General features: G+C 40.1%; 1 protein-coding gene across 5 annotated transcripts in view; it reads left to right on the top strand.

The window, feature by feature from the left end:
• Positions 1-18,448, top strand: part of SPIRE1 (spire type actin nucleation factor 1) — a 141,048-nt gene that overhangs the window by 42,555 nt on the left and 80,045 nt on the right. The gene's annotated exons all lie outside the window — the stretch shown is intronic.

Raw genomic sequence — 18,448 nt, 5'->3', positions numbered from 1 at the left:
GCCTGTGCAGCAGAGATTTATTGCAAGCTTACTACATATTCCCTCTTACCTAGGAATAATCCAGCTGACAGATAATATAATTGTATTATTATATACAGGTCACTTATCTCGATAATTGGTAATGCATGAAATTTTTAATCGCATTTCTGAGTTTTTCTCTTATTGCTGATTTGTTGTTGGACATTTGTTTTGTCCTCTAGGATTGTTAGCAAACAATGTGATTTAAAAAACACATAAAATGTACCACCTTAACCCTTTTTAAGCTTATAGTTGAGTAGTGTTAACTGTGTTCACATTGTTGTGCAGCAGGCCTCCAGAATATTTTCATCCTGTAAGAGTGAAACTCTGAACCACTACCAAGAAGCCCCCTTCGCACAGTCCCTGGCAACCACATTCTACTTTGTGTCAGTATGAACTTGACTGTTTTAGGTACTTCATATAAGTGGGATCATAGAGTGTTTGTCTTTTTGTGATTGGCTTATTTCATTTATTATAATGTCTCAAGGTTCATTCGCATTGTAGCCTGTGTCAGAATTTTCTTCCTTGCTCAAGTTGAATAATACTCCTCTGTATGTATAGACCACATTTTGTTCGTTTATTTATTGGTGGTCACTTGGGTTGATTCCCCACCTTGGCCATTGTATCAATAAATAGTACTACTGTGGATGTGGATGTGCAACCATTGGAGAGTTTTGAGCAATATGATCTGGTCTGTCTTTTTTTCATAAAAACAGACTGCACTCTGGTTCTTCTCTTTCTCAAGCAGAGATCTTATGTTTATTTCTACAAATTGACATTCAGACATACGAGGAAATAAATGATGGAACTAAACACTGAGCTGCAAACCCTGGAGGCCATTAAGTGACTTGTGTTGTGTCAACTCACACATGTATTGGGTTGGTGGTCCTTTACCATTTGGGCATCACAGACCTCATTGTGAAAATCTGAAAAACATGGAACTGTGCAGAGTTATAAAACAGAATGAAATTAAAACTCTAATCTTTTTTTTTTTTTTTGAACTGCCCTTTCCTTCTTAACTGGAGAAAGGAAGGGGTTTTTACCTTATCTCGGATGTTGCTGTCTGTGTGCCCTAGGATGCTTTCAAATGCAAAAACCAAAAAGTAGGTCAGCCTTTTATGTCTGTCTGTATGTGTATGTGTGTGTGTGTGTTCATAGAAGCACATTTACATGTACACATATACATATTATCAAAGGGCCTGGAAGCAGTAGGGGTACCCTGGTATCCTGAGCACTTCTGACCACCTAGATCTTGGTTTCCAGACAGCCTTCCCCACTAAAAGTAGCCAAGGTTCCTTGGAGAAATAGCAGATCCCAGGGCTGGAGCAGGAAGTGATAACAAATTAAAATTTGAGAATTAGATTGTGGTGGTGGTTGCACAATTTTGTAAATATACTAAAAATCACCAAATAGTATACTTTAAATAAGTGAATTTTATGGTAAGTAAATGACACCTCATTCAGGCAGTTTAAAAAAAGTTACAGGACTTGTCAGAAGGACTCAGGAGTTAGCTTGAATTAGTTCCCACTGGAATCTGGTTATCTCAGTATCCCAATAAATCCTGAGAGTGAATTAAATCTGCTAGGGAATAAAACAAGTATGAGTGTGTTTGACGTGTAAATAAGTACATGAGTAAACAAATGGGGTAAGGGAAAGTTCTTCTTTCCCCATTTTGCCAACTAATAAATGCAGAAGGAAGAATGGACAGAACATCATCATTCCCAGACATGGTGGTAGTAGCTGGCTGAGGCAAGAATCACCAGTGATCATTAAGGCTGTGAAAGTCTGATGAGGCCTATGATGTTGGCATAGTTACAGAGGATTTTCCCATATATTATATATTGATTTCAAATGGAAAAATAGTGCACTGGGGTAATCTGGCAGAGCTACCTTAATGTGACTGTGTTTATTTTCTATTGCCATGTAACAGTGCCCAGGAAGATATTACCACAAATATAGCAACTTAAAATTACCTCATAGTTTCTCTGAGTCAGAGGCTTGGGTGTGGCTTTGCTGGGTCCTCTCTCTGCTCAGGGTCTGGTGCAACTGGAATCAAGGTGTCAGCCAGGGCTGGCCTTTCTGGAGGCTCGACTCTGGCAGGTCCACTTCCTGCTCTGGAGCTTATTGGCTGCATTCCATTCCTTGTGGTTAAAGATTGACAGCTGCTCTATTTTGCTGGCCATTGGTGGAGAATACCCTCTGCACATAGAGGCCATCTCTGCTTGTTTGCAGGCAGCCTCCCCAGCATGGGCACTGGCTTCCTCACAGGCAGCAAGGTGGAACATAATCGCTTACTGTGGAACATCCTGCTGTCTTTGTTCTCTTGGTTAGAAGCAGGTCACAGGTCCTGTCCACGCTCAAGGGAGGAGGGCACACAGGGTATGAACATTAGAGGTCGGGGCCACTGGGGCCACCTCAAAGTCCGTCAGCCACAGTATCAAAGTTCACATCACCAGTATTGAGACAGACCTGCACCTGTGCCTCCTTCCTATGGAAAGGGACACTGCACCACTTATCAGGCATCCTGCTGGGTGTGCAGAACCCAAAGAGAGAGTCTGGGCTGTGCTCCTCCCTGTTTTCACTGGCAGGCATGACAGAGGAACTGCCCCAGGGTAAAGGAGATTGACGAGATATGACAGCAGATGGAATGTGTGACCCTAGGTTAGGAGAAGTAAAGGCCAAGGACATATTTGGGGACAGCTGGTGAAATTTGAGTATAGACTGTGGATTAGATTGTATCAGTGTTAAGTTTCCTGATTTTGATAATTGTACTGTGGTCCTTATTTTTAGGAAATAAACACTACAATATTTGGAGAAGACTGGGCAATGATGTATGTAATTTACTCTTACATGGTTTCTAAAGATTGTGTGTGTATTTGAGAGAGAACATGAAGCAAATGGGGCAAAATGTTAACTGTTGAGAAATGTGGGTGAAGAGTATACAGGAAAGGTTAGGACTATTGTTGAGACTTTTTTGTAAGTTTAAATTTATATGTTCAAGAAAACTCAAACTGATTTAAATGCTAAGGGTGTTATTGGCTCAAGAGCTGGAAGTCCAGAGATGTGGGCTTTAGGGTTGGCTTGGTTTAGTGACTCAGCCGTCTTAGGAAATAGCCAGGTTCCTTCTGTCCTTTCCCTTTGTAGCCTACAGGGTCTGCCTTGTCCTGAAGCTGGTGCTCTTAAGGTTGTAAAAGTTGCCAGGAGCCGCTAGGACTGTCTGCTTTTTCATTGACCCAATAAATACCCTTGCCATTTATGTCAGTTCAGGTTTTTTGCAAGTTTTCATTTTGACATAATTTTAAACTTAAAAGTCTCAGGAAAAGTCTAGAGAATTTATGTATTTCCTTATCTGGAGTTACCCAACTGGGCAGTTACTCCCAGTAAACCTTTGTCTCCAGCTGACGTGGATATTGTGACCTGCCTGTTCTTGCCTGCCAGCCCTGATAATAGAGGATTCCAGTGTGTACCCTTCCGGGGGGCGTGTGTGTGTGTGTATAATATGTGTTATACATGTAGGGAGTTACACATATTGCTTTGGAAATACCTTTTTCACTTGATTCATTGTAAATATTTTACATATCATTAAATATCTGATAATATAGCAGTTATGCATCATTAACTTGTAAGGCTGTACATTTATCCAGTTTCTTAGGGTAAACAATGGGATTCTAGTTTTTTTTATATTGTAAGTAATTCTTTGGTAGATCACAAAACACTGTGGAAAATTCTTAAAGAGATGGGAATACCAGACCATCTTATCTGCCTCCTGTGAAACCCGTAGGCAGGTCAAGAAGCAAGTTAGAACTGGACGTAGAACAATGGACTGGTTCCAAATTGGGAAAGGAGTAGGTCAAGGCTGTATATTGTTACCCTGCTTATTTAACTTGTTTGCAGAGTACATCATGAGAAACGCTGGGCTGAATGAGGCACAAGCTGGAATCAAGATTGCAGGGAGATATATCAGTAACCTCAGATATGCAGATGACACCACCCTTCTGGCAGAAAGTGAAGAGGAACTAAAGAAACTCTTGATGAAGGTGAAAGAGGAGGGTGAAAAAGCTGGCTTAAAACCCAACATTCAAAGAACGAAGATCATGGCATCGGTCCCATCACTTCATGGCAAATAGATGGTGAAAGAATGGAAACAGTGACGGACTTTATTTTCTTGGACCCCAAAATCACTGCAGATAGTGACTGCAGCCATGAAATTAAGACGCTTGTTCCTTGGAAGAAAAGCTCTGACCAACCTAGACAGTGTATTAAAAAGCAGAGACATTACTTTGCCTCAGTTCAGTCACTCAGTCATGTCTGACTCTTTATGACCTCATGGACTGCAGCACTCAAAGCTTCCCTGCCCATCACCAATTCCCAGAGCTTGCTCAAACTCATGTCCATTGAATCAGTGATTCCATCCAATCATCACATCCTCTGTCATCCCCTTCTCCTCCTGCCTTCAATCATTCCCAGCATCAGGGTCTTTTCCAGTGAGTCAGTTCTTAGCATCAGGTAGCGAAAGTATTGGAACTTAAGCTTCAGCATCAGTCCTTTCAATGTACTTTGCCTACATAGGTCCATATAGTCAAAGCTATGGTTTTTCCAGTAGTCATGTATGGATGTGAGAGCTGGACAATAAGAAAGGCAGAGTGACAAAGAATCGATGCCTTTGAACCTGTGATGCTGGAGTACTCTTGAGAGTCCATTGGACATCAAGGAGATCAAATCAGCTAATCCTAAAGGAAATCAACCTTGAATATTCACTGGAAGGACTGATGCCTAAGCTCCAATACTTTGGCCACCTGATGGGAAGAGTCGACTCATTGGAAAAGACCATGATGCTGGGGAAGATTGAGGGCAGGAGAAGGGGATGATAGAGGATGAAATGGTTGGATAGCATCATCAACTCAATGAAGATGAATTTGAGCAGACTCTGGGAGATGGTGAAGGACAGGGAAGCCTGGTGTGCTGCAGTCCATGGAGTCACAAAGAGTTGGACGTGACTGAGTGACCGAACAGTTTTCAGTAAACAGACTAAATCTTTCATCTATGAATTTATCATAAGGAAATATTTAGAGAAGTGGGTTAACTAGACCAAAGGGTATACACATTTTTAAGAGGACATATTCCTAAATTGTTCACCAAAAAGATTGTGACAATTTATAATCTTACATATGATGTGAAAGAATGTTCTTTTTCCTGAACAGTGATAATTTTGAGTATCAGCGTTTCAGATTATTTTTCTAAATGACTAGGCATAAATGACATCTCATTAAAAAAAATACACACTTCTCTTACTGTCAGTGGGATTCAACTTTTAATAACAACAAAAACCTTATTTTTGATTATTTGAATACTTAAGTCATTTGTTCCTTCTTGTCTTTTGCTTGTGTTTCTGTTGTGATATTCATCTTTGTGTTGGATAAGAGCTCATTATTTGTTACGTCTTATTTCTTTGTTCTATCAATTTCATGGCATTTTTACATTAATAGGGTATTTTTTGTCCTATAGAATTTTGAAAATGTATTATTTCTTTCTTAAATAGGTGAGAACCCTTGTCTGTAGCACTAGCAGATAAATTTTCATGTTTTTCTAGTATTCTAAAAAGTAAATTTTATTCTTACATGAAAATTTGGGGCTAGTTCATTGTGAGGGATATTATTTTGTTTTCTAAGATGTTAACTGATGATTCTTCTACTTTTTACAAGTGACTTAAAATGGAAAGTTTTGTTATCTACTATATTTATGTTTACTAAGGTTAATTTATGGGCTTTTGTTTTTGCCCTGTTGATCTTAAGGTAGTAACCTTGATTTGGGCCATCTATTTACAGATGAATTACGATAACAAAACTGTGTATTTTCCATCAAAATAGATTTTATTGGTAATATTATGTAATAATTGCATTTAAAAAGCTTATTCTGTCATTTAAACCTTTATTAAATTGGTAGTTATTTTTGCTGGTGAAGTAAAAATGCAGCTAGTGATTTATTAAAGATACGTTGGGACAGATACAGCCTGAAATCTAGTGGTGATTAAGTACACTTCTGTGTGATCATTAAGATGTACTTTGAATCTTATGTGCTCCCCAAAGGAGATCTTAGGTAGAATTCAAAATATTGTTTTTAAAAAAGAATCAGGAATTTAGGGAGTATTCTTAAGAGAATTATTACTTCCAGCATAATTTGAAAGGAATTTTAGGTTTGCAGTATCTTAGAATCACTGTAAAATTTTAGTTTGAAAAATAAATGTATATATTTAGGGACATAATTATACCAAAGACACAAGAAAAATATGTTACGAGTAAATGGTATAGGTATTAGTTTGTTTTCTTATTTTATACCACATAAAATTTAGTTGAATGTTTAGTTAAAATGTTTCAATGTCTCAAGATAACATACCCTCTAGTGTGGTGACTCAAGTTAGTGTCTTGTGCAGAATCTGAAGTATGTGGCGGCTCTGCCGCCTCTGCACATGCGTGCTGGCCCACGGCCCTGGCGCTCCTCCCGCTGCCGCCTCGCGGGGCTGTCCGGTCCAGGCTGGATGGGAGCGGAGGTGGGAGCCGGTCAGGCAGGGCCCACACACCGAGCTATGCTGTCATGTGGTCATCTGGGCCATCTGAGTCCACTCTTCTCCGCTTCCTCCAGCCTGCATGTTTAGTTAGGCCCTCTAAACTGCAGAGCAAAGAAATTAAGCAGCTGTTTTAGGCAGGTGAGCAGATGTTTAGAAAAAAAAACAGTGGGGACCATACCTACTGAGCTTTTGTTGAATACTCTTGAGTGCAAGAGAAGCCAGCTGTGGAGGTTGTTAGTATTTAATTCTCAGCAGATTGTCACTGTGCAGCATTGTTTCCTGTTTTCCCCAAACATTCCTTTAAGCAGTTTTTTTGGAGACCCTAAGATGAAACCATTGTTTAAGAAATGCTGAAAAGTGGCAGGTACGGCAATAATAGTACAGTTTCTCCTTAGTTTTTGGCATCAGTTTGGCAGAGGAAAGCCGTTCTGGATCATACCTGTTTGGGTGAGTCTTCAAGCCATCACAGGGATTCTTGTCCAACCTCAGATGGACATATGGAGTCCTTACATTCCACCCCTGATGTTCTGTGTGTGGTGCGGGATTTGCTGGGGTGGGTGGGTGTTGAGGACTGGGGCAGGTTTCTCGTGGAGGAAGAAACACAAGTGTGGTAGCAGAGCGTTGCTGCACCTGTGCTGTTAGGTCTCACCTCCACGTGGATCTTCAGGAACATGCAGTAGACAATCACAAAGTCAGTGACAGAAGTCATGTCTCCCAGCTGTGTGTTTTGTGAATTGATACATCATTTTAAGTATTAATATTGGCCACATCAGAACAAAATTAGGTGTGATTTTTAATTAGGTTCATTGCCACAGTTGTTACAATATTTGAATTTTATATGAGTCATGGATTTCTCCTTCTAATATTTCAAGTGATTGACCTGAGTAATAAATTACAGCTGCCTATGTGATTTGCATTGTTAGGCTATTTCCTGTTTGTCTTTGCACTTTGTAGGAAAAAAAGATTTCTTCCAAAGTTTGTGTATAACAAAGGTTTAAATATTCCAAGTGGCCACATTTGATTGTTCTTACCTTATTTAAAAGAAAAATGGAAGTTGTATGGTAAAGGAGAAAAATGAAGTGTCTGTGAAATGAAGAGGCAAAACAAATGTAGGAAATTAAAATTATTTCAAGCGTTAGTGAGGATTTAGGGTGAAAGCAAAGGAAAATTATTATTTTGGTTTATTTAGCAGTTGAAATAAGAGCAGACTAGCCTTCCTTCCTGGCTTTTGTTTTACCCCTCACGTCTGTATTCTTTCACTGAAAGATGGGTAATACTGGGCTTCCTCTCTTCTGGCAGGTTGACTTTACTAGAACAGTCCCTATCCCCATACATTCGGGCCCAGCTGCGTGTCTGCCCTTGACCTCCAGAGTGCTGGCGACTGGAGGTGGCTCTGATCCCCTGCGCGGGCCACTGTGCCACTCCCACAAAGGCTCCTTGTGAAGCAGGCTCACTGTGTCGTGAGCCCTGTTAGTTTGTGTCATTTGCTCTCTCCTCCAGTCCCTCCCACCTTTGTTTTCTTGCAACACACTGGTCATGGTGATGTGGGATAAATGTGCCTTACTGGGTACGTGTGGCACATTTTTAGAAATTGAGGTGCAGTTAATGTATACTGTTATATAAGTTTCAGGTATACAATGTAGTTATTCACAGCATTTAAAGGTCATATTTCATTTATAGTTAATATAAATATTGGCTGTATTCCCTGTGTTGTAGTATATTTCCTTGTAACTAGTTTATTTTGTGCATAGTAGTTTGTACCTCTTAATCTGGCACCCCATGTTGCCCCCCCTTCCCTGTCCTCGCTGGTAACTGCTAGTTTGTTCTCTGTATCTTTGAGTCTGTTGCTTTTTTGTTATATTCTCTAGTTTGTCATGTTTTTTGGATTCCATATATGAGTGATATTACACAGTACTTACCTTTCTCTGACTTATTTCACCTCGCATAATGCCCTTCAGGTTCTTCCCTGTTGTTGCAAATGGCAAAGCTTCATCTTTTTTATGACCGAGTAGTATTCTGTGTGTGTGTGTGTGTGTGTGTGTGTGTGTGTGTGTGTATACACACACTGCGTTTTCTTTACTCACTCATCTGTTGATGGACACTCAGGTTGCTTCCATATCTTATCAACTGTAAATAGTGCTGCTGTGAACATTGGGGTGCTTGAATCTTTCCGAATTATAGTAGTGCTTTTTTGGATATATACCCAGGAGTGGAATTGGTTGCCATATGGTAGTCCTGTTTTCAGTGTTTTGGGGAACCTTAAGGCACACACTGGACTGCTGCTGCATTGCTGGAAGCAGTGTGTGTGTCATAGCCCTGACCTTCTCGCACAGTCTTTGTCCTTAGTGCTCCCATAGCATTGTCATCTCGGCCACATCCCTCACCCTGTCATGCTTCCAGTTTGCAAGTCTGTCTTCTCCATTTGACTGTGAGCTCTTTCAGGGCAAGGACTGTCCCTCATTTATCTTTGTATCTGTATTTTGGTGCCTGGACAAGACAGGTGTTCACTAAAGTTTAGTTGGATAATTATTGTCAAAGCAGAGATACAACTCTAGGTATCTGCCCTATGTGAGAGCCTGTGACAGATTTACCTGTGTAGTTTTCTTTAAATTACGCTTGACCCTATGGAAAAGCTTCTAATCTACTTTGGATTATTTGTACTATGATAATAAGTGGGAAAGATTAGAAAATAAAGAGAAAAAAAATCAACTGTAACTCCATTTCCCAATGGTAATGCTGTTAGCATTTTGTAATTTTATCTTTGTTCTCAAGAACATTTGTATGTTTTCCATAGAGTTACATCATATGTGAACATACTCGTTTGCAACTTGATTTTTTTGGTCTAACTTGCTCAGTGAATAATAGATGCTCAGTAGATACTTGTTTAAAGAATACTTTCCATGTTATCAAATATGTTTTAGCATCATACTTTATTGTTGCATATTATGGTATTCTGTTATATGGATATAATCTATTCAACTAATCTTACTCACTCTTTAGTTATTTATTCATTTAATCGTGCTTGTCTCCCCAGCTTCGCCTCTCTGTTCTTTAGTAATATTGATCCATCTGAAGGCTTTGAAAGCTTCATCTTTCTTTCACTTCCAGATAATTTGCATTGCTGTTCCTTCTGCTCATAACACACTTCCTGCTTTCCCTAGCTAATGCACATTTTCTAAGCCTAAGCTTATTCTTCCTTCCTGACAGTTCCCCCAGGCTGGGTTAGTTGTCCCTTTAGTGTGCTTGATAGGCGGCGTTTGGTACTTACTCCTAGAGGTGTTTAGTCTGCTGTGTGTTAATTGCATGCTTTCTTAAGTATGTCTCCCGCTGGACTGTGAACTCCTTTAGGAAGGAACTATGTCTTATTTCCACTTGTAATACCTAGTCCTAAGTGTGGTGCGAGTGTGTTGGAGGATCTCATTAGGAAATACATTTTTGAATGGATGAATGAATGCACAAATGACCCCTCAGTTTCTACTGTTCATCACTCACTCAGCAATGATCTTTGTCTTGTATTTTAAATTATCAGATAAGCATGATAACTGATAATACCTTTCATTTGTAAAGTGGTTTATAGCATTATAACCAATTTATGTTAAAATATACAATATTTTCAGAGCTATTATTATTTTTTGATGTGTTGAACTTTATTTCTGATGCTTTGGGAAAGTAGGAGAAAAAATACACTGAGGTAGTTCTTCCCTTTCTTGAAAATGGATGCATTAATGGTGAGGAGGAGGAAGCAGCTGAGGAAACTTTTCTTAATGTCAAGGGATTGAGCAGTCAAGTGCATGTGTGTGCACGCGTGCTCACACTTCTGACTCTGCAACCGCATGGACAGACTTGCCAGGCTCCTCCGTCCATGGGTTTCCCAGGCAAGAATACTGGAGTGGGCTGCCATTTCCTTCTCCACAAAGCTATTATTTTAGATTGTTAAAGTTATTGGTATTGTATTATCAAATGAACTGATCTGTTTTGTAAGTAATATATTAGTCTTTATTGATAGTTAAATAGCCATGTTAGTAATTCTTATATCTGTGCAGTTTTAACTTTTCTAAGTAGAGAATTTGCTTTCTAAGAAAATTTCAATCAATAGGTCATATCATTTATATTTTAAGCTTGTCTTAAGTAGTAATTAGATATTAACTCTAATGAAACTTTATTTTGGTTTTAATTGATTTAAAACTACAGCACGAAGCTGAAGGCTCTTATTTTTTGTACCTAATGGCTCATAGTAATTGGGCTTTGCTCAGATAACAAGAAGAATAACCATAAAACAAATATTTGGAGAGGGATCAGGGAACCTAACAGTAGCAGAAAATAAGAGTGCTTGATTAGGCTTATGAGATAATAGAAGTGAATTCTTCACAGTTCTCTGTATCGTCATTAAAATGACAATTATCCTTCCTTTTCCTCGTTTTTTTTTTTTTTTTCATCTAAATAACTCCTTACAGTAGTGATTCCCACTGGGAAGTGGCATACCCTGGGGGTGAGGGCAGTTCTGAGAAGAGGGGTCCCCAGAGGAGGCTGTCAACTGCTCTGCCCTCTGCCAGTATGGGCAGTAACATGGCCAGCCGTGGTGAGTGTGGACCCAGCTCGGGTATATGCACACAGGCTGGGAGCCACTGCTCTGCAGGAAGACCGGCGTGTAAGGAAGAGCCTTGTGGTAGGGTAGAAGGGACCCTGGCTGTGGGTCTGCCCCTGGATAGTTGTGTGAATTTAGGCAGGTTGTCCAGCTTGTCTTCACCTTCACCTTCCTTTCTGTAAAAGAAAGGAATTGGATTAGATGATCTGTAAACTCACATTTAGAATATCTGATTTTTCTGATGTTCAAATATATAAGAAGAATCTTGCTCTTGAGAGAAAACATATGAATGAAAAATGAGATTGTTCCTTTCATAAAACGTGATAATATTACATTTGTTTACCAGATGATTAGCGTTTCTATACATTTTTGAAGCCCTTCAAATGAATCTTCTGTAATTAAAAATCACTGACAATTCTTTATTATCTCAGAAAAAGGAAAATCTTGGTGAATTTTTTCTCTGTGCTCAAGCACTTGAATCTAGGACAGTGATCTCATCTGGCCTCATTGTTTTAAATATCATCTCCGTGCTGATGACTTACAACTTGTTATCTGTAGTCTGTGTTGCTCCCCTGAGACTACCTGCCAGTTTACTGGTCCTCTGAGAAATCTAGTGGGCATCTCAGACTTAATCTGCCTACATCTGAATTCCTGTTTTGCTTCCCGAAAAGTCTGCTGTTCCTGGAGTTTTCCGTATTTGCTCAGAACAGAGCTCTGGCACCCTCCTTAGTCCCCGGTACAGCCAGCATTGCCCACCTGTCTCTGGTACCCTTTCCTCCTGCCCTTATTCCGCTGTGGTCCAGAGCCAGCGCTCTCGGTTTTAGTTGTAAGTTGTCATTGTCACTCCTCTGCCCACAACCTTCAGTGGGTCCCATCTCCCCCAGCAGACAGGCAGGGCCCTTACAATGGTCAGCACGTCCCCCCGCACCTGGTGCTCCTGACTCCTCATTCACACTCTCCCTTACTTGCTTTTCTTCACACATCCTGGCCACCTCGCTGTTCCCAGGACATTCCAGGCACACTTCCTCCTCAGGGCCTTTGCACTGGCTGTTTCCTCTGCCTTACACTCTCTCCACAGACCACCCTCTCATCTCCTTCCAGCTGCCCCGTGCAGCCCTCTACTGGAAGGTGTTCACTGACAGTTCTGTTGAACCTGCCCCCCACCGCCGCCCCCACGCCCCCCACCATGCCCTGGCTGCACGAAGCTTTTTCCTCCACAATGCATGGTGTCGTCTAGAAACCCTGTAGTTTATTAGGCTTGTTTTTCTGTCTTCTAGAGTATCAGCTTTGGAGGGCAGGGATTTTTGTTTGTGTCACTGCTGTATCACTGGCTTTGTGATATTTGGTAAATCTGTATAGTCTCTTTCCCATCTGTAAAAGATATACAGGATTGTGTGTAGTTTATAGACATGGTACTATAAACCTCATACTCCCCAGTGAGTGTATGATGAGGCTGAAGAGATCATTTCACAAACCGTATATACGGTGGCCCCTATAGAGAGAGGTCCTTGACTGAGAGAGGCTGTCGCCCCCCCCCCCCCCCCCCCCGCCTCGCCAGTGTGACTGGGAAGCTGAGGGGCTCCTGGTGCTGGGAGGCTAGCACCCGCCCCTCGCCCCCTCCTCCCCCGCTGCTGTGCCTACGCGGCCTTCCGTGCTCGGGCTTCAAAGTGGACATGGGCCCAGACAACTTTTGCACTTTATTTTCAATTTAAACATTTGATTGTGGCCTAATACTGGAATCTTTTATAGCATTTTTTTTCTATTGTAAAACTAATTTCTAGTTTTCAGACTGCATTGAAAGGAAAGTTTGGAACATAGCTCATTTAGAAGCTTGGAGTTAAATTTTAGAATGATATTTCTGTGGTTATATAGGAAAAACATCAGTAAAAGAGGCAAGATTAAAATATCATCATATCCCAACCAGTCCTGAAAGTGTATTTATCATGCATCTAAGCTTTTAAAAATGCAGTCTCTGTTCTTTCTCAATACAAATTTGCTTTATGAAGATAAGTTGAATGTAAACAGACAATGGAAAATGCTTATTTTGATAATCTAATGTCACTGTTGCATTAAACCCCTCTGTGTAGCAAAGGTAATTTAACCCTTAAAAACATGTGTTCCCTACTTCTGCATCTTGACATAGATGAGTGCGAGTGTTGAGGTGCTGGCTGTGTCTTGATTGGAACCAGAAGGAGCTGGAAGTTGGTTCCTATCAGTTGTCCTTGCCCTGACTCTTCTCAGATTGTCCCATTTTGTTTGTTTGTTTTTTCAGTTTAGCACAGAAGCTTTTTGCTTCTGTAAGCCATTCACAGAAGTTATGAGGTGTGAGCCACTAAGAATGCGTTCCCTTTACGTAAGAGCAACTTCAGTAGCCCCTGGGGCTGAGAGAGACATATCATGTATTGTGGAAATTTTTGTGCCTCTTCTGTCCTATCCGTGTGTGAAGGAAAGTCGTAGGAGTATGCCTGCCTCCTCTACTGAAACCCCAGAGGGCCAGGCGGCCTTCAGCCCTCCTCCTCAGTCCCCAAGCCCTGTGATGTGTGGTCACAGGTGTTCTGCCTTTTGTACTTGCCTGTCTGGCTTTAGCTTTGTTGCCTTTGACTTTGTGACTAGAGCTGCATAGGTGGTTAAACTCACTGGCTTTGAGGCCAACCTGGCTTTGAGTTCTAACTCTGGCTTACTGAATCTCAGTTTCTTCATCTTTTGAGTTGTGGGGCTGATGGTATATGCTATACTTCTGAAGGGTACTGTAATGAGAATTCCGTAAGAAGTGCATGCAAATGTGTAGGGCAGGCCCATGCCTGTGTAGGTAAGCTCCCTAGATATTAGCTGTACGATGGAAATCTGCCATAAGCTATGTTTCTATTATTTGTTCAACAAGGCTATGACCAGAGCAGGTGTGTCCCAGCCACAGTGAGTCCAGCGAAAGGGGTGGTTGTGCCATGGAACTTGTCAGTTAATTAGAAGCAAGCTTTTGACCTAATCTCAAGTGGGAAAAAATGTAAATTGAAGCAGGGATATGGTTTTAAATTAAAAGTCTAATAAAGAATTCTGGAATTAAAAAAAGATTTAGGTATATCTGTAGTTTTCCACAGTTTTGAATAAAAGTGCTTCCACAAACTGACAGAGTTGCCTGTCAGGACAATTAGTAGGTCAGCACTAGACAAATAAGAAAGGGAGTAGAGAGAACAAGGTCTATGAAGTAGACTGGAGCAGGTCCATGGAGCTTAAAAAAAGCAAAGTGGGACAAGGAGAGCAATTGTTCGCTGGAAAGTGAAGGTAGTAGTTTTCCAGCACAGAAGCCATAACCTCCGGTGGCAGTCACAATTTAACAACTGGTTTTGAAAGAAAGTATTCGGTTTAGGAATAAAAACCTCTTCTATTAAATATACAATAATCATATTCATATTAAATATTTTTGTAGCCTGTGTGTGAAAGTGTGCTATTAACTTAGGTAGTACATTTATTTACACTGCAGTAAGATTTACTATAGTGAACATATTGAGTACCGTGATATATTTACCTGGAAAAATCTTAATGCAAAAATTTTAAAATCTTTTTCTCTATTAAAATTAGGCAATCTTAGAAACAGCTAAATAATTATCAGCTGATAAATGGATGACTAAAATGAGGTCCCTCCACAAAGTGTAATATTGTTTGGCAATAAAAAGAAATGAAGTAGTGATACATGGATGGAGCTTGCAGTGAGACATGCTGAGTAACAGAAAAGTGAAGTTGCTCAGTCATGTCCGACTCTCTGTGACCCCATGGACTGTAGCCCACCAGGCTTCTCCATCCATGGGATTTTCCAGGCAAGAATACTGGAGTGGGTTGCCATTTCCTTCTCCAGGGGATCTTCCCAACCCAGGGATTGAACCTGGGTCTCCCGGTTTGTAGGCAGATGCTTTACTGTCTAAGCCACCAGGGAAGTTGAGTAACAGACTTGTGTGACTTCATCTGTATGAATTGTTCAGAGCAAGTACCTTAGTAGAGACAGAAAGTAGTCTGATAATTGTCTACCAGCAGGAAGAGGATGGGGTTGGGGGAAAATGGTGAGTGACTGCTATTGGGTGTGGGGTTTCCCTAGGGTGAAGAAAACATTCTAGAATTGATTGTGGTCATGATTGCATAACTCTTAGGATATGGAAAACCACTGAGTTGTATACTTTAAATGGGTGAATTGTATGGTATGTGATTATATCTTAAGAAAGCTGTTACTTTTAAAAAATTAAGCAATTTTAGAGAGTCCCTGACTTCAAAAAGCAAAGGCATTGAATAGATTATTCACACTGAACTAGATCCTCCCTAATACCTAACCCAGGGGGCACCAACTCCAGTGTATGCTGGTCACTTAAGAAGCGGTTCCAGTGTGGAGCCCAGACCCACCCTGCAGGTTCCAATCCATGGTCTGCAGGCCTGGGAAGGGCTGAGACACTCACTTTCAACAGGCACCTGAGGAATCTGCTGTTCTGTGTGTTAGAAATTGAGAGCCACTCAGGGAGAGTTCTCTTAGAATATTTCCTATGTCTGTTGATCCAGTCTTTATTTTTATTCAGTTGCTTTGGCTGCCTTATCTGTACTAAAATACATATATTTAGCAATTTATTTAGAGTTTGAAATTACATCAGAACCACTCTAGCATTGCCTTATTATAGACCAGGTAGCTGAAGCCAGGTAAGTTGAGTTTTTTCTTGAGTCTCAAAGCTGCTAAGTGGGAGAATTGGAATCCAGGTTTTGGTCTGCTTAAGTCCAACCCAGTACTTTTTTTTTTTCTCAGTTATGTCGGGTCTTCACTGCTGCATGGAGGCTTTCTCTAGTTGTGGCGAGTGGGGGCTACTTACTAGTTGTGATGTGTGGTCTCTTCATTGGGGTGACTTCTTTCGTGGAATACAGGCTCTAGATCATGGGCTCAATAGTTGCGGCACCCAGGCTTAGTTATCCTACAGTGTATGGAATTCCTGGATTAGGGATCGAACCCATGTCCCCTGCATTGGCAGCCAGATTTTTCACCACTGAATGGTCAGGAAAGTCCCAATCCAGTACTCTCTTCATTTGTGTTTCAGAATCTTGTCTTGTATCTAATAATAATCCCTTAACCGGGCTGAGACCACCACAGGTTTAGATTCTTTCTACCTGCTGTTTAGTGGCTCTTCCTCTTTATTGGCTCTGAGAGTTTGAACAGATTGCTTCACTTCTCTGTGCTTCAGTTTCTTAATCAGAAGGAAGCAGGGTAAGAATAATGCCTACTTGATAGAATTGCTATGATGATTTAGTGATTCAGTACGTGTGGAGTGCTTGGCAGAGTCATTGACATGATTCTTGCTAAGTAAATGTTAGCTCTCATTTCTGATCATAGACTCAGACTCTTTCAGGGTCTAGATTCAGGAATATCTTTAAAAGGACAGTGAAATGAAATATGCATTTTCCTCAACATATCTGTGTTATAATTTTTCTGATGGGCCTTAGTAGGTAAAACCCAGAGCAGTGATTGTCGAATTTATTCAGAGGATGGAGCTACCACACCTGTTACAGAACACATGATAAACTGTTTTAAAAATTGGAAATAATTTTACTAGCAGAGAATGACTTTATTCTGTCTGTACAACATAAATTCACTTTAAGCATACATAGTCATGAGAAGGCTGTGGAATAAGCCTAATCAGTTCCTTGTAAATAGGTGTTAAATTTGCATATTGTTAATTTGTTTGATCATCTGCCAGTAAGTATATTAGATGGCTTTGAGAGAATTGTCCTCATTAATTCACATACTTCTGTGATTTGGAAAAAGCTGTTAATCCTGGATATTGGGGGTGCTTTGTGCCAGCCTGTGGGATGGCATGGTAACCCAGGGTCTTGGGAACCATTGTTTTATGGGCATAAGAGTGAGGGTAGACATGGGTCAAGCCAGATTATTTCTGGGAATAACAGTTTGCTCTGTAGGGCTTAATGTTTTAAGACTATGATGGCAAAAAACTTGAGTTGTGAAAAATGATTTTTGTAATTTAAAATTTATGAAAGTTTTATATGGTCTTACAAAAACATTCATGTAATAGAGAAAGAGACTGTTTGCCAAGCTCTCCTGGCCTCATTTACAGAGGTAACTTAACAGTTTGTCTGTTCTTCTAGAAAAATGTATAGTACCTGTATACACAGGCATATGTTTATTCTGCATATATTTATTGTGTATATCAGTGTTCTTATGCAGCTGCCTTTTGAACCATGATACATGCTGGGCATCTTGTTACATGTTGGTACACGTAGAGCTGCCCCATTGTGCACCTCATTGGTGGCACACTAAGTTTCAAAAGCTACAGTATGCTAGGCACTGTTCTAAGCTCTTTGCATGTATTATTACCTCACTTAACCTTCACAAGAACCTTATGAAGTAGGTATGGCTACTATCCCCATTTTGTACATGAGCTGACAGGCACAGAGATACATGAGGCAGTTTTTCCGATAACACATGAGTAATGGAGCCAGGATGTGAACCCAGGCAAGTAACTTCATAGACTGCCTTTTTAACCAAAGCATGACATTTCCCCTGTGAATAGACATCGCATTATTTTCTGTTTTTCATTGTAACTTATTTTTCTGTAAATGGTTTATTAAATTTTCTAAACTTACTCTTATTTTTATATGTGTAGAAGGAATAACTAGCTTTTAACAAAGGAGAGAATTATCTGATTGTTTCTGTTTCACTCTGACATCTCAGTTATTGCCATCTGTGAAAGCCTTCTATCTGGTGGGATCCTAGTTGGCCCTTTCTCTTCCTCTCAAAGTTTTACTCTATCAGTTTCTCTAACTTTTGCTTATCTAATGAAAAATCAGGCTTATTCTTTGAAAGGTGAAATGTTCTAGTACTCCTATGTCACATACAAGCTTGCACATAGATATATGTGCATGTTTTTCATTTGGCTTATTGATCATATTACAAGTCTCATATTGCAAGATCACACAGTCTTCGTTGTAATTTTTTTAAATAGTTTCTGAGGGAAATGTTTTAAAATTTCCTACTGTGATAAGGGCTTATCATTTTTAATTAGTAATTATGACAGTTTTAGGTAAAACATTGGTGGTTTTATTTTAGAGCTGTATTGTTTGGTACATGCAAGTTCAGTTCACAATATTTTTGAGATGTTTCTTTTTTCCCTTTTAAATACTGCTTTTGCTGAATTCTCATTTTTGGATATTAACATTATTACTGTGGTTTTCTTCTCATTTGTATTTTTCTGGAATGTACCTTTCCATCCTTTTAATCTTTCACCTGTTTTGCCTGTCAC

This window comes from Capra hircus, chromosome 24 (assembly GCF_001704415.2).
Source record: "Capra hircus breed San Clemente chromosome 24, ASM170441v1, whole genome shotgun sequence".
Taxonomy (NCBI): Eukaryota; Metazoa; Chordata; class Mammalia; order Artiodactyla; family Bovidae; genus Capra; species Capra hircus.
The sequence above is the reverse complement of the archived record's forward strand: the minus strand, read 5'-3'. Positions and strand labels throughout refer to the sequence as shown.